The sequence below is a fragment of the Capra hircus genome, chromosome 23 (assembly GCF_001704415.2).
Source record: "Capra hircus breed San Clemente chromosome 23, ASM170441v1, whole genome shotgun sequence".
Classification (NCBI taxonomy): domain Eukaryota; kingdom Metazoa; phylum Chordata; class Mammalia; order Artiodactyla; family Bovidae; genus Capra; species Capra hircus.
In genome coordinates this window covers 24,585,214-24,609,401 of record NC_030830.1, presented here as the reverse complement: position 1 = coordinate 24,609,401, position 24,188 = coordinate 24,585,214, and the positions used below count along the sequence as shown (strand labels likewise).

The following is a 24,188-nucleotide window of genomic DNA, read 5'->3' as shown; positions in this document are numbered from 1 at the left end:
TCCTCTTGTTATAGGACAGGATTTTTTTTTTTTTAAAGCAACTAATTAGTAATCAACTTTCATTTAGTTATCTCTTCAGAGAGTTCACTTTTTTAGTTTCTTTTAAATTCTGAGCAAGTCTCGCATGTAAATTTAAAAAGAACAAAGAACAAGAAAGGAGGAAGGGAGGGAGAGACAGAGAGGAGAGAAAGGGGGAAGGGGGACTAGGGGAAGAAGAGGAAGAGAAAAAAGAAGGGAAGAGAACAAAAAAGGAAAGAAAACAAAGGAGGGAGGCAGGGTGGGAGGGAGAAAGGAAGGAAAGCTTTTAGGCACTGCATGAACTGTCTTCTCAAACCAAGCAACTGGGACAACTTCTGTGTTGACTTAAGCCCACTTTTAACCAAATGAATTTTTCATTGTTCCCACCTGTTTCCCAAATAGCTTCAACTGTTCTGCCTTTGACCTGCTTTGCCCCGTCCTGTAAGGAATCTGCGCTCTTGGAATACCCACCACGGGGCTCCCCCACCACAGCGCTGGTCTGAGCAGCAGCTGGGAAAGCTTCGGGGGAGCAGCTGGTGGCCAAGGCCTCACACCGCTGCCATCACCCTGGAGAAAGCACCCTGCGCTACAGTCACAGTGCTTGGGGGACACATCTCATTCAGAGAACACTGCGCATCTATGTCATGGCCTTCTGTTGGCAGGTAATTCCCACCATCGTGGTCTCCTTTGTTCTCGCTTGACCTTTGACATGGCAACCCACTCCAGTATTTTTGCCTGGAAGATTCCATGGACAGCGGAGCCTGGAGGCTGCAGTCCAGAGGGTCACAAAGAGTCGGACTGCAACTGAGCACACAGCACAGCAGCTCAGGCCTTCGGCACAAGCCTGGCTGACTCTGTAAGGTTAGGAATGTGGGCCTGGGTTCTGACCCCAGCTCTGAGGATTATTCCATGAATGATATTAGCGCAGGGAAGTCAACTTAACCATCCAGGACTCCATTTTTTTATTTTTTAAGGTTCATGACCTTTGATTAGATTTTTAAATTTTATTTATTTTTTAATAGAAGGAGAATTGCTTTACAGAATTTTGTTGTTTTCTGTCAAACCTCAACATGATCAGCCATATGTATACATATATCCCCTCCCTTTTGAGCCTCCTTCCCGTTTTCCTCCCCATCCCAGGCCTCTAGGTTGACACAGAGTCCCTGTTTCAGTCTCCTGAGACATACAGCAAATTCCCGTTGGCTATCTATTTTACATATGGTAATGTAAGTTTCCATGTTACTCTTTCCATATATCTCACCCTCTTCTCCCCTCTCCCCACGTCCATAAGTGTATTATCTATGTCTGTTTCTCCATTGCTGCCCTGCAAATAAATTCTTCAGTACCATTTTTCTAGATTCTGTATATATGCATTAGTATATGATATTCATCTTTCTCTTTCTGACTTACTTCACTCTATATAATAGGCTCTAGGTTCATCCACCTCATTAGAATTGACTCAAATGTGTTCTTTTTATGGATGAGTAATATTCCATTGTGCATATGTACCACAACTTCTTTATCCATTCATCTGTCAATGGGCATCTAGGTTGCTTCCATGTTCTAGCTATTGTAAAATAGTTCTGCAATGAATAATGGGATACATGTGTCTTTTTCAATTTTGGTTTCTTCGGGGCATATGCCTAGGAGTGGGATTGCTGGGTCATATGGTGATTTTATTCCTAGTTTTTTAAGGAATCTCCATAATGTCTTCCATAGTGGCTGTATCAATTTACATTCCCACCAGTAGTACAAGAGTGTTCCTTTTTCTCCACACCCTCTCCAGCATTTATTGTTTAGGGGCTTTTTGATGATGGCCATTCTGACTGGTGTGAGGTGATATCTCACTGTAGTTTTGATTTGTTTTTCCCTAATAATGAGCAATGTTGAGCATCTTTTCATGTGTTTGTTAGCCATCTGTATGTCTTCTTTGGAGAAATGTCTCTTTAGGTCTTTTTCCCACTTTTTGATCAGATTGTTTGTTTTTCTGGTACTCAGTAGTATGAGCTGCTTGTATATTTTGGAAATTAATCCTTTGTCAGTTGCTTCATTAGCTATTATTTTCTCCCATTCTGAGGGTTGTCTTTTCACCTTGCTTATAGTTTCCTTTAGTGTGCAAAAGCTTTTAAGTTTAATCAGGTCCCACTTGTTTACATTTTTTTTAAATTTTAATTACTCTATAAGGTAGGTCATAGATGATCTTGCTTTGATTTATGTCATCAAGTGTTCTGCCTGTTTTCCTCTAAGAGTTTTATATTTTCTGGTCTTACATTTACGTCTTTAATCCATTTTGAGTTTATCTTTGTGTGTGGTGTTAGGAAGTGTTCTAATTTCATTCTTTTACATGTAGCTGTCCAGTTTTCCCAGCACCATTTATTGAAGAGGCTATCTTTGCCCCATTGTATATTCTTGCCTCCTTTGTCGCATGGGTTTATTTCTGGGCTTTCTATCTTGTTCTTGGTCTGTATTTCTGTTTTTGTGCCAGTACCATACTGTCTTGATGACTGTAGCTTTGTAGTATAATCTGAAATCAGGAAGTTTGATTCCTCTAGCTCCATTCTTCTTTCTCAAGACTTCTTTGGCTATTCAGGGTCTTTCATGTTTCCATATGAATTATGAAATTTTTTGTTCTAGTTCTCTGGAAAATCACCATTGGTAATTACCGTTGGTAGTTTGATAAGGATTGCTTTGAATCTGTAGATTGCGTTTGGTGGTATAGTCATTTTCATGCTATTGATTATTCCTACCCAGGAATATGGAATATCTCTCCATCTGTTTATGTCGTCCTTGATTTCTTTCATCAGTGTCTTATAATTTTCTGTGCATAGTTCTTTTGTCTCCTTAGGTAAGTTTATTCCTAGATATTTTATTCTTTTTGTTGCAATGGTGAATGCGATTGATTCCTTAATTTCTCTTTCTGATTTTTCATTGTTAGTATATAGAAATGCAAGTGATTATGTATTTCTGTGTATTGATTATATCCTGTGACTTTGCTAAATTCACTTATTAGCTCTAGTAATTTTCTGATACTATCTTTCGAGTTTTCTTTGTACAGTATCATGTCATCTGCAAACAATGAGAGATTTACTTCTTCTTTTCCTATCTGGATTCTTTGTATTTCTTTTTCTTTTCTGATTGCTGTAGCTAAGACTTCCAAAACTATGTTTGAATAATAGTGGTGAAAGTGGACACCCTTGTCTTGTTCCTGATCTTATGGGGAATGCTTTCAGTTTTTCACCTTAGGCTTATCATATATGGCCTTTACTATGTTGAGATGGAGAAGGCAATGGCAACCCACTCCAGTACTCTTGCCTGGAAAATCCCATGGATGAAGGAGTCTGGTAGGCTTCAGTCCATGGGGTCACGAAGAGTCAGAAACAACTGAGCGACTTCACTTTTACTTTTCACTTTCATGCTTTGGAGAAGGAAATGGCAACCCACTCCAGTGTTCTTGCCTGGAGAATCCCAGGGACAGCAGAGCCTGGTGGGCGCTGTCTATGGGGTCGCACAGAGTCGGACACGACTGATGCGACTTAGCAGCAGCAGAAGCATGTTGAGGTAGGTTCCTTCTATGCCCATTTTTTGAAGAGTTTTAATCATAAATGGGTGCTGAATTTTGTCAAAGGTTTATTCAGGACTCCATTTCTTTACTGAACTAGACCATCTCCCATTAAAATGAACATTTATAAGCAAATGCCTCAAAGCAAACCTCTCCACTGCTGAATGAAATTCAAACTCTTCTGTCCTTTCATCACACTGCTTAGCATTCACTCACTCAAATACAACTAAAATAAACCAAGATTCCCCCACAGGATGTGTGTCTGTGTGTATGTGTGTATGTATGTGTGTCCGAGTCTTTGGGGACGCATGGACTGTCACACACGGGACACAATGCCCGCTAGGCTCAGGTAAGAATACTGGAGTGGGTTGCCATTTCCTACTCCAGAGGATCTTCCCAACCCAAGGATTGAAACTGCAACTCTTGCATATCCTGCACTGTCAGAAGCATTCTTTACCACTAGCACCACCTGAGATATCTCATAGCAAATAAGCTACTTCATTTAACCCTCCAAATAAGGGAGGTAGTTCACTTATTATTAATATCATTAGTCTGCAAATGAGGAGACTGAGACGAGAGTCAGTGATTCCTGGCACCCGCACAGGAGGTAAAAAAAGTCCTGCCTTCCAGTTCTGAAGAAACCAAACCATCTTGGAAAGGAGAAAGTTAGCGGAACTTCCTGCTCACACTACCTTCAGATGTGTCCAGCTTCACGATGCTTGCAACTGTCAACAATTTGGTTGAAACCAGGATAACCAACCAGGGCATATGATGTTCAATCTCTGATTCATGCAAACCAGTGCCTGGGGCCATTAATGCCTCCAAGTCAAATTTGACCGTTTGGGCGACTTCTCAAAGGCAGAAATGGGGTCTCCACTGAAACCTTCACCTCCAAGCAGCTCTGCCCTGTGTGTGCCCTGCACATCCTTGTTGATTTGTTTCTCTCGTATCGGGGTGGGTCTCTGCTTGACAACTGGGGGCCACATTTAGCCAAGCAGCTGCCCACTGGTGTCTAAAGCCTCCTATTCACAACTCTGGCAGCATCTCAAAGGATTTATTATTATCATCCCATGATTTCATTATTATTATTATCGCCTTATGAAATGCAGTAGCTGAGCCTACTACAAAGCATGAAGCCCATGTTCTACATGGGACAATCTGTTTTCTGCATTCCCATCATCACAAAGGATTCCCCCTCTCCCCACCACCCCCAATTCCTGCTCACTGTTGGAGGGGTTCTAGGTGATCATCTGCAGCCATGAAGAAGTCATCCTGAGGAGTCCCTCCACCATCACTGCTTTGTCCTGGGGTCACCTTGGTGGGGAAAAGGCCCTTTGAGGGGCTGTTTAACAACAGGAGCCAACTGACCATATGATACAAAGAGCATAGAGCTGGTCAGAGGCTGCCAGTGTGGTGAATGAGGGAAAGTCTCTTTGCCAACTTGGGCCTCGGATTCCTTGTATTTTTTTTTTCTTTTTTTAACTGAAGTATAGTAAATTTACAATATTATAATATTTTCAAGTATACAGCAAAGTGATTCAGATATATATGTGTGTGTATATATATTTAATACATTTACACGTTGTTGTTGCTTGGTTGCTCAATCGTGTCTGACTCTTTTGTGACCCCATGGACTGTAGACCACCAGGCTCCTCTGTCCATGAGATTTCCCAGGCAAGAATCCTGGAGTGGGTTGCCATCTCCTTCTCCAGAAGATCTTCTTGACCCAGGGATAGAAACCCACATCTCTTGCATTGGCAGGCAGATTCTTCACCACTGAGCCAGCTAGGGAAACCCACATTTACATATATATATATATGTATGTATGTGTGTATAATTCTTTTTCTGCTTCTTTTCCAATATAGATGATCACAAGATGCTGATTATACTTCCCTATGCTATAGGATTCCTCACAAATTAAATGAAATGACAAAATGAGATAGTTAATCTTGAGGATAATTTTGCTCAGACCAGCTCTAGATTTCCCGTTTCCCGGATTCTGGAGATTTCCACAGGGAAGAGCACCTCACCAGGAAAGAGCTCAGGAAGAAGAGCCTCCCACACCTCATTACTGTTTCTACCTCACCCATCAGTTTGCCTTGTTAAAAACCAACCTGGCTTATATAACTAAATCACTGGCATGAACACCAGAAACTACCACAGCATTGTAAATCAACCGTGTATGTGCTCAGTTACTGAGTCATGTGGAACTCTTTTGCAATCCCATGGACTATAGCCCACCAGGCTCCTCTGTCCAGGGGACTTTCCAGGCAAGAATCCTGGAGTGGGTTGCCATTTCCTACTCAAGGGGATCTTCCTGACCTTAGGATCAAACCTGCATTGGCAGGCAGATTCTTTACCACTGAGTCACCTAGGAAGCCATTATGCTTCAATAAAAACCAAAAATAAATAAAGAAAATTTAAAAACCAGTGACTGTTTAGGGAAATCAACGTAGCTTTTTACCAGGGAAATCAGAATTCCTAACCTAAGGTTTAAAAAAAAGAAATGTTATGGGAGTCCTAAGATTTCAATTTCAGAATAGGTTTTTCAGTAGCTAGCTGTCTAGCTCTCAGTAAGACCCTTCTTTGTACCTCTGATGGCTCATCTTCCAAATTCAAATATCTATACCTGACTTACCTGTTCCAAGCCATCTTTGAGGCTCACAAGAAAGTGTGACTTGAAAATGTGAAGTATAACCATCTATCCCAATAAATCATTCAGTTAAGTTCATTTCCCTCTTTTGGCACTCGATAAATCTCAGAAGAGCTAAAAGATTTATACGACATTAAAAAAAATGCTTGCCTCCCATCGGCAGGTGGCTGATGGGTTTAAATTTTGTTGTAAAGTGCCAGTGAATTTTTAGGAGCCCACTGTATGTCTTACATTGTGCTGGAGTCAAGAGAAGAAGTAAAAATAAGTGTCAACTTGACCTCGAGGCGTTTACAACCTTGTAAATTCAACACTTGTACACATACAAAAATTGTGAAACAAATTTTAAAATGATGCTGAGGCTGAAACTCCAGTACTTTGGCCACCTCATGTGAAGAGTTGACTCATTGGAAAAGACTCTGATGCTGGGAGAAATTGGGGGCAGGAGGAAGAGGGGACGACAGAGGATGAGATGGCTGGATGGCATCACTGACTCGATGGACGTGAGTTTGAGTGAACTCCGGGAGATGGTGATGGACAGGGAGGCCTGGCGTGCTGCGGTTCATGGGGCCGCAAAGAGTCGGACACGACTGAGCGACTGAGCTGAACTGAACTGACTGACACATTAAATTGTATATAAGCCTGGGCTTCCTTGGGACAGTGTCTGAGAATCTGCCTGCCCGTGCAGGGGACACAGGTTCTATCCCTGGTACGGGAAGATCCCACATGCCGCAGAGCAATTAAGCCCATGAACCGCGACTACTGAGCCAGTGCTCTAGAGCCCACCTGCGGAAGCCACTGAGCCCTCTGTCTAGGGCCCTTGAGCCACAACTATTGAGCTGAAGTCCAAGCATCCTAGAGCCCGTGCTCTGCAAGAGAAACCAGTGCAATCCCACACACTGCAACCAAGAGTAGCCCCCACTCACAGTAGCTAGAGAAAGCCCACGCACAACCACAGAGACCTAGCATAGCCAAAAATAAAATTAATTAATCAATTTTAAAAAGTAAAGTAGATCTAGCCCCATAGCAAATGCACAACCCAACCAAGTTGGGATCTGAGCCTTTAGCAAGAGGAAAGATTGGTGTTAACTAGAGTTTGGGGCAGGCTCCTGAAGGAGACAGAACTGGGAACAGACTGAAAATGAGTGGGATGAGCAGTTGTCTACATTTATAACAGCAGACCTTCAATATCAAATGCCAGAATTAAATAAGAAACAGAATCTTAATATTTGGGCTTTGGAAAGAAATCATTTCTCTCTATATTCAATAACAACAGATTTCAGACTGTGGTTTTTCAGATGTTAATTCTCAAAGAATCTACACATGCTTAAATTGTAGAAATCAGAACACTATAGCATTTTTTTCTTTTTGAAATGAAGGCACTGAAAAACAGAAGAAAAAATAAACAAAAAAGGAAAAATAAGTAATTAAAATTAAGCACCTATCAAGGTGTGGGTTGGCTAAAGAAACTCTTTTTTAGAAATAGAAATCTCCCACTACGAGTATATGGGCTCTGTGTCCAAGACTGCACCGCAGGCTGACCCTTTACAAAGTCCTGGATCTGGCCACAGGTTAATCAGGATTTCCTGAGCATTCTCTGTACATATCTGCTTCCAGATGTTCACCCACCTGGGAAAGTCCCTCCCTCATCTCTCCAGGTATGTCAGACCCCCTACCTTCAGGACCCAGGTGAAACCCAACATCCTCCAGGAAGCTTTCCCAACCTTGCCCCCGCTCATCATTCCTTGTATCTGAATGCCAATAGCACTGTTCACTGTACTATCAGTTTGCAATCATCATATTTTTCATATACTTATTTTTCCAGATACACACCCTATCCACAAAAGAAACTGTTTAAGTCTTTCAAGTCAAGGAATGTAGACATTTGTTTATGATTCCAGTGCCTTCTATGTTACACTGCAATTTGGTGGACACTACTCCCAAACATGGGGCTTGCCAGGTGGCATTAGTGGTAAAGAATCTGCCTGCCCATGCAGGAAACACAAGAGACAAGAGACGTGGGTTCAATCTCTGGGCCCGGAAGATCCCCTGGAGTAGGAAATGGCAACCCACTCCAGTATTCTTGCCTGGAGAATCCCATGGACAGAGGAGCCTGGTGGGCTACAGTCCATGGGGTCGCAGAGTCTGACACGACTGAGCGACTGAGCACACACACACACACACACACACACACACACACACATACTAAATATACACAACCGAGCATCTTTTCAAGTCCCCAGCTAGCCACGTTTTCCATAAGTCCACTAGGAACACTCTCTGGTTCGAAAAGTGGCCAAAATTGAGACACGCTAAAAGGACTGTATCAGAGGTGTTACTTATTAGTGAAGTGAAAGTCACTCAGTCCTGTCTGACTCTTTGTAACCCTATGGACTGTAGCCTGCTAGACTCCTCTGTTTATAGAATTCTCCAGGCCAGAATGCTGGATGGTTAGCCATTCCTTTCTGAGGGGGATCTTCCCAACCCAGGGATCGAGCCCAGGTTTCCTGCATTGTAGGGGGATTCTTTACCATCTGAGCCACCAGAAAAGCTATATATTAACATCACTTCAAAGAAACCTAGTGCTGAGAGATGGAGATTCATTCACTTGAAATAAATTTCTGTTCTGTACTCTCAAAAATAATAGATGGATCATTTCAGGGTATTCCATAAACGGAAGCATGACTATAGACTGGTCTGTGTGAGAAAGGGTTTAGCAAAGGGCATTTCTCCTTGCGAGGGGACAGCTGAAGAGGTGTCATTTAACAGCTTTCAGAGGCCCGTCACTGCAGTGATTGAGGTGGACAGAAGGCATGGACATGACCAAGGCCCTTAAAAGACACAAACAGGTGGGAGAGCGTGCTGGGGGTGGGCGGAGGGCTGGAGGGTACAAAAGGCAGAGGCTGGCCTTCTGAGGGCAGAGATGAAGAAGGCGGAGAGCAAGCCTGCCCAGGGAACAGGTGGAGAGGGGGCAGCAGAGCTAGGCAGGACACAATCAGAGGGAAAAAAAAAACAGAACAAAAGAGATAAAGGGCCAGTGAGCGGACCTGACACAAATAAGGAGAAATGATGATTAAAAAGATATGCGTGAAGAGAAAAGGAGGAGACAGGAAAAGGGAGCAAGTAAGGAGTCAAAATAAGGAAAAAGCGCACAAGCTAAATGCTTAGAAAGTCACCGGGCAGTTTGGCTGACCGGGAGACGCGCCATAGCCAGACTCCAAAGGGAACCATCAGAAGGACGGAGGCGGGCGATTTAAGTAGCCAGCTCCTGAGGTAAACATGAAAAATAAATAAATAAATAAATAAAATAGAAGATGGAAAAGGTGAGAAGCAGGAGAGGGAAAACCCAGAGGAGACACTGGCCCAGAAACCTTTTTAACTTTCTGCAAGAATCTTCAAGGCCCCAAACTAGGCCAAGATTCTGACTGACATTTCTGAGCTCACCAGCTGCTGTTTCCTTGAGAGAATTCTGACAGGAAGGCATAGAAATGCAAGCCAACACTGCTAGCTCTGGGAAAAAAAAAAAAAAAAATCCACGCTCCAAACACCTCCACGGGGCTGGAGCCTGCAAGGGAAGAAGGCACACAGAGGAGGGACCCAGCGGCAACTTTTCCCCAGGTAGGTACAGAGCTGCTCCCGCGGGTGGTGGGGTAGGGGGAGGGCTTTCTCCTCTAACTGTCCTCTGGCCGTTCCTGCCTGGCCCATCTGTCTTTCTCTCTTTGTGCATTTTGTGGAAGCCCTGCGGGCAGCCTGCTTCTGTCATCTGAAGCCAGCTCCACGGTGTCTCCAGAAGCAGGTGAAGCTTCACGTCTGCATCCCACAGGGGCGGGGGAGGACATCGCTGGAATCCAGCTCCATCAGGCAGAGCCAGGCCAGGGGAATTGGAGGAGAGAAATCGCCCCAGCCCGCATGATTGGTGTGTGGGAGTGACTTGTCGGCTTGGTCCCGACAGTGAACCCGATTCTGTGTGCTGGGGCTTGAAGCAAAAGCAGAGGGGAAGGAGGGTGGGTGGAAAAGACAGTTGATGAAGAGGGTAGAGATTCCACAGTCGCCTAGGGGCTGCTCCATGGCCTAAAGAAGAAGTAGGCTTGGGGATGGGATGAACGAGACTCGGACCTTGTGACCTTGAACTGGCCTCTTGCCCTTCCAGTGCCTTGGTTATTTTGAATGTATGTTGAAATGTTCTTCAAAGCAATGCAAAGGCAGTTCTAATCTGTCATGTATCTCAAATAATCACTGAATGGGAGCATTTTCTTCCGATGACCCCATAGATGTCCCCACTAAGATGTTATGAAGTGTTACATCTTATTAAAAAACTGAGAAGTCCCTGAGCAATGTACTTCTTTGGAAAACTAGGACAAGAACCAGATTCTCTAATATGTTCCCTGGATCTTAAGCAATTCTCGATCTTCACTCAATTTAACAGGTGCACTTTTTTTTTTTTAAGTGAGAGATTATGGAGCTACAGAGTTTTATCAATATTCTGTATTATTGCGCTGTGTTATCATTATGATCCCTCTGCAAGTACAATGTGAGGTCATATGTCAGTGGACCCTCTGCTGAGATAGCTTCTCAAGAAAAACGTCCACCTCATTTTATATCCATTCTACAGCAAACCCCATTCGAAGTTTATTTGTAAGAATTGGGAGCCAAAGAAATGGCCCCCAGTTGTGTACAACGCCTCAAGCTGAAAACTCTTTTAGTCAGTTAGTAACTTCATAGACTGGGCTTCTGTCTTTGGAGTGTTGCGTGTCTCTGTGCACCCTCACTGGTGAAAGCTCCTATAACCGCACCCCTGAACGGAGCTCACGCCTTCCTGGCTTCTGTATGGCTTTAGTCCTCTTCCTCACCTCCTCATTTTTAGAAAGTTCAGAATGTAAGGGCTGATTCTTTGCCCTTGAATTGTTCAAACACTATTGAACTAGAGCAGTGGCTCCCCCAAGTGTGGTTCCCAGACCAGCAGCATCAGAATCACCCAGGAGCCTGTTAGAGATGCAGAGTCTTGGATCCCACTCCAGACTTACTGCTTCCCAGGCATAACTCAGCTGGTAAAGAGTCTGCCTGTAATGTGGGAGACCTGGGTTCTATCCTTGGGTTGGGAAGATTCCCTGGAGAAGGGATAGGCCACCCACTCCAGTATTCTCCAGCATGGCTCAGACAGTAAAAAGTCTACCTGGAATGTGGGAGACGTGGATTGGGACGATCCCATGGAGAAGGGAAAGGCTACCCACTCCAGTATTCTGGCCTGGAGAATTCCATGGACTGTAGAGTCTATGGGGTCACAAAGAGTCAGACAAGAATGAGCAACTTTCACTTTCTTTCACTTCCAGACCTACTGAGTCAGGCACTCCTGGGGTGGGGCCAGCATTCTGTGCCTTAGCCAGCCCTCCAGGGGACTTTGTTATACCAAATTCAAAGCTTAAGGTTTCTTAAAGTGCTCTCTCCGGAGGAGCCTGGTGGGCTACAGTCCATGGGGTCGCAAAGAATCGGACACAATTGAGCAAATTCACTTCACTTCACTTCCTTAACACAGAGCTCAGATCTCCCTACAGGTGGGACTCTGGTTGCCTACAGCGCTAGCAAGTAAAGTCTCTCAGTCATGTCCGACTCTTTGCAACCCCGTGGACTGTAGCCCACCAGGCTCCTCTGTCCATGGGATTCTCCAGGCAAGAATACTGGAGTGGGTTGCCATTTCCTTCTCCAGGGGATCTTCCCAACCCAGGGATCGAACCCAGGTCTCCTGCATTGCAGGCAGATGCTTTAACCTCTGAGCCACACTTCTAAAAGAGACCCCTCCACAAACAACCATCTCTCAGTCAGTGCCTTGTGTCCTTCATCAGCAAAATAGGAATATTTAATAAAAGTTGCTTGTTACAGTGCTGACAACACTTACATAGGAAGAGTAGCAGTGGTGATGGCTTTATCTCCTCCACCCTTATTGAGCAAAAGGCCTTCACCGAGTGGTGTGGGGAATCAAAACCAAAGCTGTCAGGTCCTAGCCCTTTTTGTGAGGAAACGTGCATTACAGGTACCCAGGGAATCCAACAGCAGGGTGAGATGTGATGCACGCCCAAAGACAGGTGCAAATAGAAACAAAGATGAAGAGGGGAAACTGGGAGAAAACTTTGTGGAGCAAGTATCTTTTGAACTGAGATTTGAGAGAAACTTTAACTAGTGGGAAAAGAACATTCCAGGTAGAAGCTGAGGTTCGGGAACATGGAAAAGATCAGATGCCAGTGGCCAGGTGTGGACCACAGTGCCTGCTCCCCTTTCTGCTACTAATATGTTCACTGTTCACATAGTAGAAAGAGGTCACCCATTTGTCGTCATGTCTGCAAGAAATTCTTCCTTAAATCCAAACTAAATAATTTTCCTTCGACTGCTCTCAAATGAGTCCTTTCCAGTATTAAATGATTTCATTACTTTAGTATCTACTTCTCTCTTTCTTATTATTAGGTCCCTGTTTTTCAAAGTCTTCTGCCCACTTTCAGCAGAATCAATTGAGAACAGTTGCAAAAATGCAGATTCCTGAGCCCAGGCTCCCTGGCTTCTCTCAGGAGCTTTGGAGGGCAAGACAGAAGAATCTGCATTTTTAACAAGCTCCCTTATGATTCTAATGTTCTCTCTAAGTTTGAAAGCAGCTCTTCCAGAGCTGTTCTTTCCCAAATTTGCAGAGCCTAGAAATCCCCTAGAAGAATCTTGTTTAAAATGTGAATGCCGGGCCAGTCCCATGGAGATTCTGATTCTGTGGCTCTGGGTTGTTGGGAACACGGTGCCTCTATGTTGGGAATAGGTGCCTCTATGTTGGGAAAAGGTGCCTCTGTGGCTCTAGGCTCAGATGAGGTTGGGATATACAGCGCATGAAATGAATGCGTGCTCTGGGTCAAAGAGGTCTTTCAAGTCCTAGGTTAGTTATTTATCGTGTGATGTGGGTGTTTCCTAACCACTCCTTGCCTCCAGGTTATCTAACCTGCTGGAGTGAGTTTCATCCTATGTAATGAAAGGTACTTCACAGAATGGCTGGAAGCATAAAGAAGTAAGTGACTTAGTATCATGCTGGCTCTCTCTCCTGGTCCCCTTGCCCCAGCCTCCTCCAAAGTACCAGTTCAGCCCTCCAGCTCTGATGAGAAACAGGATAAGCACAGCAGTGATGGTGAAATACCACCGAGAGAAGTGGCAGGGTGCCTGCAGGGAGAGAAGATGGGTTTGGGAGCTGCCCTTGCTCTTGGCTGGCCCTGGGAAGTTAAAATCAGGCTCATGCCCAGGATGGAATCAACATTCAGGACTGGCCAGTCCTCTAAAAATAGCAAGATGTCTGGCTGAGCCTTTGGAAAAATAAGTTCTGTCTCCACACATTAATCTAGGCTTGCCTTAAAAGGAGGGGCCTCTGCTTTATTTCCTACCCCCTCAGCCAGATGATGGTAAGCCCCAAATAATTTGTCTTGAGCCTTGGTGAACTCCAGAATAGCTTCTGTTTCATGGCAGCGACCAAGCACACCAGCAGTGATTCCAGTACAGGTCACAAGAGCTCAGACTCCCAGGGTAGATGCATCTGTGTGGACTGTCCTCCTGCAGAGACCAGAAGGATCCTAATCCCCATAAAAGCATCAACTTTAGGGTTCTATTGTAAGAAGCTTTTATAGGCCTTTCTATGGGGCAGAGAAGGGAGAGAGAAAACTAAGATGCTTCTACTCGAAATTCAGAGAGTGAAATGGGGGTGATTTTCCTGCAGTCTTGCTTTCTCTTCATCCAGCAAAGGGCTGACTAGGTAGGGTCAGCTCTGTCATCAGAGGGCAAGGCCTTAAGATGGATAAGGGGACAGTCTGAGTATCTCACCATTCATGTCTTTTCCTAAAACTCCTGAAAATGAGACTGGAGCTCTGTATATTCAGAATTTCTATTGATTCTTGTCAGATATGATACTGATGAATTCTTTCCTTAACAAATCTTTTTCAGACATATGAAATTATTACAAATGGGATTTTTTTTAAATAAGGGAAACCAAAATTGTGAAAGGTATATTTTTTAAAAATATTTAAGCTTTCCCAAATATCTCGCCTGGAAAATCCCATGGACGGAGGAGTCTGGTGGGCTGCAGTCCATGGAGTCCCTAAGAGTCAGACACAACTGAGCGACTTCACTTTCACTTTTCTCTTTCATGCATTGGAGAAGGAAATGGCAACCCACTCCAGTGTTCTTGCTTGGAGAATCCCAGGGACGGGGGCACCTGGTGGGCTGCTGTCTATGGGGTGGAACAGAGTCAGACACGACTGAAGTGACTTAGCAGCAGCAGCAGCAGCAGCAAATATCATAGAACCACCCCTTGTAAAACTGTCACATGAATGAAACTCTTTAAAATGGGTCAAACATAAGGACTTCCGTGGAGTGGGTAGTCTCTGTTGCCATATTAATATTAATTAATAAAGAATATATTGAATAGGAGTTACAAGAGTGATAGAGACCATTTGTTGGACTTCTAATACTGGCTTCATGGCACTGTACATGCTTCTATTTCACTGAAGCCTCCTGTTGAATCAGTAGCATTACAATCACTTTACAGGTGAAGAAACAGGTTCAGAGAGGTTAAGTAGCTTGCTCAGAGTCACAGAGCCAGAATGCACAGATGCCCAAGCCAGGTTCTTCCTGCCTACACCCCTCTGCCATCAGTAATCTTGAAGATTCCGTTGCCTATCATTCAGACCGCTCCTTGTTTTAGCTCATCCTTGATTTTGCCCAAATGCAAGAGTCTTTCTGAGGCCATTCATGGGAAACCACCATCTTTCCTTCTCATGCTGTTTCTGAGACACTTATATTCAAATACTGCCCTGATTGGTGAAAGAAGTAGGAAAGAACTATAATTTCTGCTTATGCTTTTCATGCTACCTTGACTGTTACTTACGTTCTGAATGCTTTTAAATGGAGTTTCTCAAGAACAAGGGAAATTTAAGGCTTGTGATCAACGGACTACAGGGCAGAGGAGGGGGAAATAAATCTTGTTTTCAATATAACATGTTGAGTGACATTTTATATAGCCGTCAGCCTGTTCTCTGAAACTCAAGACCCTCCACATGTGTTATCTCATTAATCTTCAACCCACACTGTGGAGGGCAGATGGAGTTATACAGCTATTACAGGAATGAAAGAGAAAGGGTAGTGATTTCACCAACATCTTGGAGCACACTTGTGGCCATGCGACACAACACCCCTCCCCATCCTTCCTACTAACACCACCAGCCAAAATCAGAAGATTTGGGCAGGTAAGAAGCTAAAAACATAATCTGCAAAAAAGACCTAAAGCCAATTGCTGTATCAATGTCCCTTGCCCTGTGCAAAACTCAGAAACATGTTTTTATAGTCCTATCCTAGAATTTTTCCTCCCATTTATGCTGGTCTGAAAGATTCTGATTTTATTGCAGTTGTTTGCTTTGTTTTTCCAGCCTACCTTTCCCTTCACTTCCACATCTGTTCCATGAATTTCCATGAATTTCCTTCCTGATATTTTAAGTTAGATGACATAGAAAAGTAAGATGAGACTCAAAACAATCAAGTAGTTGGTTCTTCAAAGTTTATTGTTGTTTTTTTCTGAAACTTTGAAAGGAAATTTTAAATAATCTTTTGACCATATGAGGTTGGGCTTGACCAAAAGACAAAATAATTCACATCCAAATGCTAGAGACAGTCTCACCCCAGGGATGGTTAGCATGGTCTTGGTTTTCTGGCATCATTTCTTGAGAAATTGATTTTTTTTTTTTTTTGCATCCTTACATGAATTAATCACCTTCTGGCCCTCAGCTGGTTTATGAAGGACAGGTCTCTTAAAACTGGCTCTTTCTAGTTCTCAGGACCAAAAAACTCAGTCTCTCTCACTTATGCAAATCCTCTTTCCTGAAAAGCACACGCGTGTCATGCATGGGCTTCGCAGATCTAGATGTGAAGGATTTAACCAGTTAAAATGAACCTGTACTCAACTCTGAGTTCTCTGGTTCAGTGAAAGAGATGAGACATTTTGATCTTCTCAAAAGCACAGCTACATCTTCTCATTGGTCCCTCTGTCTCTCCTCCCCACCAGCCCTTGTTTTAATTGACCACAGCCCCCAAACCTGGGGGAGAAAGAACAGTCCCACATTCTCACTCACACTAAGTTTGTACTTGACTATGGGGGACAACTTTGTTTTCACAGCAGAAGCTGATTCATAAGCCCTTGGATTGGATTAAATGAGTTATTGGATAATTCCTGAGATCAGCCATAAAGATTTTGACTGGGGTGTCATTTTCCTGAGAAAAAGTATGGTACATAAGCCACCACCTCAAGGGTGCAGCTGCAGAGGAATCAATGTTCACAGAGTATAAAACCTATAGACATTTTCTTCCCTTGCTTCCCATTGAATTCCCAACTTCCAAGCCTATCTCCATGGGTGGATCCAAGACTGTCCTTCCAACCTGATTCACTTTTTTAAGGGCTTACCATTTACATATGTATGAACAGATTCATTTCTACAACCCCGATCTCTAAAACCAGATGAACGTAACAGCTATTTCATAGAGTAGGGAGGATTCAAGGAACTTGTCAGAGCACCAAAAATCATCTCTGTCATAGAGAACATGCTTGAAAACATTTCTGTTCTTATTTGTGTTACTTTTAATAGATTTCATTGATTGCCCTTGTCAACACTGTGAAGCCCAAACCTTCTTTGGGGCACAGGTCTTCCCTCCGCATCCTCTCTGATTCCTGGCAGAGTATTAGATCCTCTGAAGCTGAAAAACCCCATTACCCTTCAGCCGGGGTGGCCTGTCCAGACTCTGGGTGACTCCCCAGCTGCCAGCGTTCCTCGCTTTTCTGCAGCTTGGGCCTCACAGATCGTAGGGCAGGTGATGAGCGAGGGGGAGCAGAATCTGCTCCACAATGGTGCTCGGAATGCTGCATGGCAGCTGCAGCCCATCAGTTGCGCCCATGACAGACATACAGTAGGAAGCGCAGAAGGCCTGGTATGGTCCAAGCAGGGATCCTTCACTGTGCATGTGAGGAATAGCATCTCTGTAGGGTGCTCTCTGTCGCCCGCTTTTTCTCTCTCCCTCTCTTTCTCTTTCTCTCTAATTTTCCTTCATGGGATTCCAAACATTAAAACAGAATCATATTGACCTGTATAAAACCAAGGCAAATTAGTGAATAGTAATAATAAAAGTTTTGATACATTATAACTGAGTGAAAATAAGCTAGAGAAACTTGGGTGCCATTTTTTCCTGAGCAAACAGTAGAGCAAGGGCTGGACCCCCACCCCCACCCCAAAGCACCCCTATGCCTCACAACAGATGTGTTGCAGGACGGTTTGAGGAGAATGCTGGGGTGATGGCTTGAGGTCCCGGGAGCCCTGCCTTCCAAGTTTTCCCACCTAGAGGAGGAGGAGGAGAGTGGGAGGGGCCCCCATCTGAGATGTGGGGCTGCATCTGGACGATGGAGGAAGCAGGAAGGGGCCAAGACTGCTTCCCAAGGCCACATGCTTCTTTATATCCCCATACGGATTACTTTGCTATGGAATGTAAGGAAGTGTGTGGTTTCGGCGAGCGCCTCTCCTCGGCCCCACAGTCCCACCCAGAGCACCTGGCCCCTTCTTCCCCATCCTGGCCTTGCACCCCCAGGCATCCTCATTGAGAAAGGGAGAGCCTCCGAATCTTGCCTGGAGTCCTCCCCACAGCCTTTCTCTCCCTCCTGAGGTTTCATCCTCCACCCAAGGATCAGGCACACTGATTGTGGTCTCCGAGTGCCCTCCATGGCCGTCTCCCCCACACTTAGCTCCTCATTCAGGAGAGCACACATCACCTGAAGATTTGTTGCAAGGTCAGCCCTCACCGTCCAAGCTCCTTCCTCCTGTCCTTTTGCTCCTGAAAGATGTTTCTACCAACCAAACTGAACCGTAAAGCCTTCATACCTGGCTGTATCACTTTCCTTCATCATTACTGGTGTCTAGGGCAGTTTCTGCATCTCCAAGGGTTCTCACTGCAGATGGGTAGGAGCTGGGAGGCTCAGGGGATCCAGCCTTGTCACACAGCCAGTCCCCTGACCCTGCTCTACTGTCTTTTCCTCTTTGTATCACAACCTGTCACCAAGCAGTAGTGAAAGAGGCTGTCTGTGGAAAAGGTTTGAGGTGTTAGAATAGAGATTCTCTCATCCAGTTGGCTTAGTTCCTTTCTCTCCTCTTCCCTGAACCTCTTTGTTCCCAGCCTTGAGCCTAAAGCACCTGAACCCGCACCAGGAAGGAGGTGGACGTAGAGAGGAAAGCCTTAAGTATGAGGAGAAACTGTGGTCCCCCAAGGCTTAGCCATCAGCTAATCCCAGCTCTGAGAAGGGTCTCCCTCCTTCACTGATGCCCAGCCCCAGGGGGGGCTTCCTGCATCCCACGGCTCTGCTTCCTTCTTGTTAGGTGAGTGTGTGACATGAAGGCTGGGACCGCTCTAAACTTCTACTACAAGTTCTCAAGCAAAATAACAAAAGGAGACACCACAAGATTGGATGGATGTGTGCTGAGAGACACAGGAAGGGGCTGTTAACTGGAACTGAGAAGCCCCAGAATGAGAGCTTGGGATAAGGAGGGACGGAAAGGATGAAGGGAGGGGCCACCATGTTACAAAGCCGATGGCAGGTGAAGGCTGAGCAGTCAGCACTGAAGGACCACAAGGGGCTGGACCCCTCCCCGGGCTGCAGCAAGACAGGTAACATCACCTGCCTACCTCTTCCAGACACCGGAAGTCCTTCAAGGGCAGCCAAACAGGACTCCTTGAAAATTGGAGGAAACTTAGAAGAATGTGGGAGAATTACTACAGATGGGGCAGCCACAGGATGGAATGGAGAAACTTACAGTTTTAGATAAGCAATTCTCAACTGGAGGTGATATAGCCCCCTGCCCGGGGCACATTTGGCAATGTCTGGGGACATTCCTGGTTGTCACAACTAGGCAGTTCTACTGGTATCAAGTGGACACAGATCAGAGAAGCTGCCAAACACCCTACAATGCACAGGACAGCCCCCACAACAGAGACTTATCTAAATGTCAATATGCCGAGGTTGAGAAACCCTTCCTTTAGATCATGTCACTTTGACTGAAGTCGCTGACATGGGTATATGATAGTACATTATCCCTCAAAGAAAATTTTTGCCCTTCTTTCATAAGCATTGCTTTGTCTTCAAACCTGTAAAATGGGCAGATACCTCCAAGTTGTGCTTCTTTTCAGTGACAGCCCTTCCCTTTTCTAAATCATACCTGCTCCAAAGATAGTTTTCCTATTCCTACCCTAAGATTTATTTCATGTCATCTGCTTAGAAATTGGGGTTGTAATGTGTGAGTGAGGCAGGAAGTAAATGAAGAATAGGGGAGAGGTGATGAAGAGCAGTGTCCTGAGTTGAGGAAACTGCAGTGCCCAGGGCTTGACTGATGAGCTGGACAATGCACTTTTTTCACCTGGCTGACCTCCACCTGCATGGCTGCCTATCTAACTCTTGCTCCTTAGAAGGAACCAGAGGATTGTCGGGCTAGGATAGCAGTAGCCGGGGGAAGAGCTAGTGAACCATAAGCTGTGGCTGCAAGACATCTGTGTCACAGGTAGGAGCCGAGGGTAAAGATGAGGTACTTAACTGCAGAGTTGCAGGATGCCAGCCAAGGAGGCGGGGATTCAGAACAAGAAGGGCTGCACCAGCATCACTCTGGACCCAGGCGCAGTTGACGGGACCCCTGGTCCTCCACCACAACCGTCACACCTGCCACTTCTCTGGTGCCTTGTTGAGCAATTTGGTTTCTGGGGTGTCTTATTGCCCCCAGGCAGTGCTCTTAAGCTGGGACGCCCCTGGCAGAGGTCTGCTTGGCTAGGTAAACCAGCTCTGCTTTTTCCCATCAGTGGTTTCCAAAACTTCAGAGACAAAATGAAAATACTTGCAGTCAATGGAAGGGAAACATGTAAAGGACAAACTGGCATTGAGAGTGAAACTCTTGACCTCAAAAGCAGTGGGGATTGTCCCGAGGACTTTCCCATGACCCCTGAAGGGGTCCCCTGGACCCCTTTCCTTTGTTTCCACTAAGACTTACAACAAGTCTGTGTGGTAGGTATGCTCCCCCAACTGCACAGAGGCATAAATTGAGGTTTAACTTCTGAAAAGCAAGAGAGCCAGGAGGCATCCATGGGATCTGATCGCAGGTAAGTATGACTCCAAGGCCACAGGCTTTCTGCTTCATTTCACTCCCTTCATCAGGGAGAGGATATAAAAGGGCTGGCAAGCCCACCCTCAAGAGCAATTTCCCAGCACCATTCAAAATATCCTTTCTTCTTATCTCTTCCCTCAGCTGCTCAAATGTAAGATGAAGATAGCCAGGCCACCTTCCTGGGGAAGATATCCTCCTTGATCAGCTCCTTGACCCCTTGGCCACACTTTCCCAGAAATCCAGGGAAACCAGTGGGTACCTCTGCTCACCCAGTGGTTCTCAGACTTCAGCTGCATCAGAATCACCTGAAGAGCAGTTTTTACCAGATTTCTGGGCTGTCAGAGGTTTGGAACTGGTCAACGTTGCTTTTCCTTTGCAAGGGCAGCCTACAGGTCCCTACACACTGGAGCCCAGACTTCTCCTTTAAAAAATATAGGAATCAAAGATTTCCCAACCTCTGTGGGACAACCATTTAGTCAGTTCTGGCCATTTATGAAAACCAAACAGCCTCACTGTCTATCACCTGGAGAATGACTAATGAAACTGATGTATACTCTCACAGTAGAAAACTATAAAAATAATAAAAATTAATAAATGACTGCTGCCACAAAATATGAATAAATCTTATAAATATCATTTTAGGTGAGAACACCATTAGAGCAGAATACCTCCTGTATGATACTATTATGTTAAAAAAAAAACAAGCAATATATTATTTAGGAAATAATATATTATTCTGGTAAAAAGTATAAAGAAGAACATTTAAATTGTACGAAAAACAGAGCTCAGAATAATAATTACCTATGAGGGGAAACTAAAGAGATAAACTGGGAAAAGCATTCAGAAAGCTTCAATAGTATTGATTTCACCAGTTCTTTTTCTAAGGTAAACAGTTGTTTGTTGTTGGTATTGATTTCATCACTATGTGTCATAATTTACACACGTGTTACATTTATTCTTTCATAAATATACTGCATTTGAATTAAAATTATAAACTATTTTGAAAATTATGATATAAGATATTCAAAAGCTTACTTCAGAATGTTGTTTGTTTTGGAAAATCAGAGGAGTGAAAAATGTGGGAGATTTTTATTTTCCAAATTCTACAATTCTTTATCATGTTAGTTCCTCACAATTTCACATTTGAAAAAAGAATAAGGGTAAAAGACATAAAGTTGTGCAATGCAAAATACAAATTGCTTATGGTTTTCACAAACCCAAAGAGAGCGTTCTGGACAAGGCAAGCTCCCGGGATCTGATTCATGCTAATGCCAGCTCCTTCTGTGTTGCAGGCTTGAACCAGGGATGCTCGGGACACACCAAGAATCCTCGCCCTAGAGGCTGCAGTCACCTCCCCCAGGAGCTGCCCCCTGCTCTGGCTGGTCAAACGGAACCAAGTCCGTCTTCCTGAGAGGTTTGGTCCCCTTCAACCAGCTACAGCAGGGCTGGCAAAGCCCAGTCCTTGGAGAAACAGAAGAGATTCGCCTTCTGTGGCTGAAAGTACCTACTACCGTTTCTCTTAAGAAAATGACTGATTTTGTTATCACACTCATGCTCTCAGGAAGGGAGAAAAGGGGAGCCCTGGCTTCACAAGTGAGCCAGAGTTCTTTCTTTCCGCACACAGAGCTCTGTGCCTGCACCCACAGCTAGACCCACTCATGTGCTCTTGACACACAGTAAGGGCTTTAGGATGGGCTGTGCTTCAGCCCTGGACCATCCAGGGGAGAGCGTAACCCTTAGAAGATGGGGCTCCGGCTCAAAAGGGCTAAGAGTCTAAGTAAAGAAATTGGATCTATGAAAATAGCACAATGCAATGGAATTGCAAGTCACAGCATGACTGGTTCCAAAACATAATTCTTTTTTTTTAATTAATTTATTTTTTATTGAAGAGTAATTGCTTTACAGAATTTTGGTTTTTTCTGTCAAACCAAAACATAATTCTTTTACACAGCCCATTATATAAGCCTGGCACACTGTCTACTAACAAGTTCACCCAAAGAGAGCTACTCACTAAGAAATATACGTGTGACTCAGTTTGCCATCTATAAAATGGGAATAATAACAGCCATTGTACCTATCACATATGGCTTTATGAGGAATGGAATTAGAATACATGTAAGGGAGTTGGAAAGCCCACAGTCATTTTTACCTGCTATTAAAGAAGGGATCCTGACCTGCCTTCCAATTTCTCTTTCAAAATTACTATCTTTAGGACGTCCTTGGCAGTCCAGTGGTTACAACTTCATACTTCCAATGCAAGGACGCAGGTTTGATCCCTGCTTGGGGAACTAAGATCCCACATGCTGCATGCCGTGGCCAAAATAATGTCTATCTTTAACAGTGTTTCTTGGGATATGCCCAGTACTTTAGCAAGGCTTATATTTACTGATGGAATTACAGAAGCCTGTGTTCACATTCTGTCCTCTGACACCAGTGTGGTCTCACAATGCCCAGGAGCCACCAAGTCTCCACACAGGGAAGCTTATTTGGTGATTATATGTATGTGCCTGGGGGTTCAGGGGGACCAGGTTTGAATCCTGCCCCTCCTGTTTACTAGTCCTGGTGTAGCCTCCCTGAGCCTCAGTTAACCTTATATAAATCTTAGCTTCCTCTTCTGTAAAACGGGGACAATAATACTTAAAGTCGATTTGAGGATTTTAAAAGGTAATGCTTAGCAAGAGCTACATGCAGGCCCCCAACCAATGGCAGCTGGTGTTGTATGGCTGTTGTACATACAACAGCTCAAAGACAGTGTTGTGTCCACAGGCACTCATAACTGGAAGGGAAAGACCAAATCTTTAAAAAAAAAAACAGAAAGAAGAACTCAAAAAAAAAAAAAAATCAGTGAAACCTCATCACAGGGTAACTTTATATTCTAACTATTCTATTATGTAGCATGCCTTCATTCTGGTATGTGTTACTAGTATGTAAGAAGTTTTACTAAAAAAAAAAATCAATGGTTCATACATGAGATTGACCATCTTACCTTAAAGAAATATCCTGCCTGGAAAACTCGTTTGAGAGCACTGCCGAGATGCCAGCCTGCAACCACATCTGTAACCAATTTGTCCTTCTGAGTATAGGAAAGCCATAGTGTATGGAGTTTAGACACAGGCGCCAGAATGAGACTGCTTGGTGGATCCCAGCATCCTTGTCCCTCACCAGCTGTGCCACTTTGGGCAAACTGTTTGACCTCTCTAGGCCTAGATCCCCTCATATGTAGGATGGAGATATTAACAGTGTGTCTACCTCACGAGGTGTTCATGAAAACAAAATGAAAATGTAAAGGTATAAAACTAGTGCTGGGTGTCTTTGACAATGTATCTGAAATGTTCCTGAAACTAAGCTGATGTTCAATAAAAATTTATTTAATAAGTGATCACCTTGATTTTTCATTCTAAACACAAAGTATGAGATCCTGTGATCTCTGGTTTGACTATTTCTGCATATCTCTTTAAATGTAGCATGCTGGTACAATCCCAGAATAGGGATAGGATGCTAGCCAGCTGGCTCTGCCTCCAGGTTCTTGCCTTCCCCAAGAGCTAGATGTTCGTCTCCCACGAGAGAGACAGCGGGATCCCGAAGCACAGTGGCAGAGCACTCAGACTCACAGAGGATTAAACAATTTGAGAACAAACATGATCGGGTCCACCTTACAGGGAGGGAACTTCCCACTCAGTTGAGCAGAGATCATTCGGGTAAAAGTTAGATGGACAATGTCAGGTACAGACAGGAACACTTGCAGATTTGGGATTTTATGGCTAAAATGCCT

General features: G+C 44.3%; 2 non-coding genes across 2 annotated transcripts; both read left to right on the top strand.

The window, feature by feature from the left end:
- MIR206 (microRNA 206) lies at window positions 17,707–17,792 on the top strand. The gene has a single exon (NR_129644.1). It is a non-coding gene; the product is annotated as a microRNA 206 (primary transcript).
- Window positions 21,781–21,885, top strand: MIR133B (microRNA 133b). The gene has a single exon (NR_129580.1). It is a non-coding gene; the product is annotated as a microRNA 133b (primary transcript).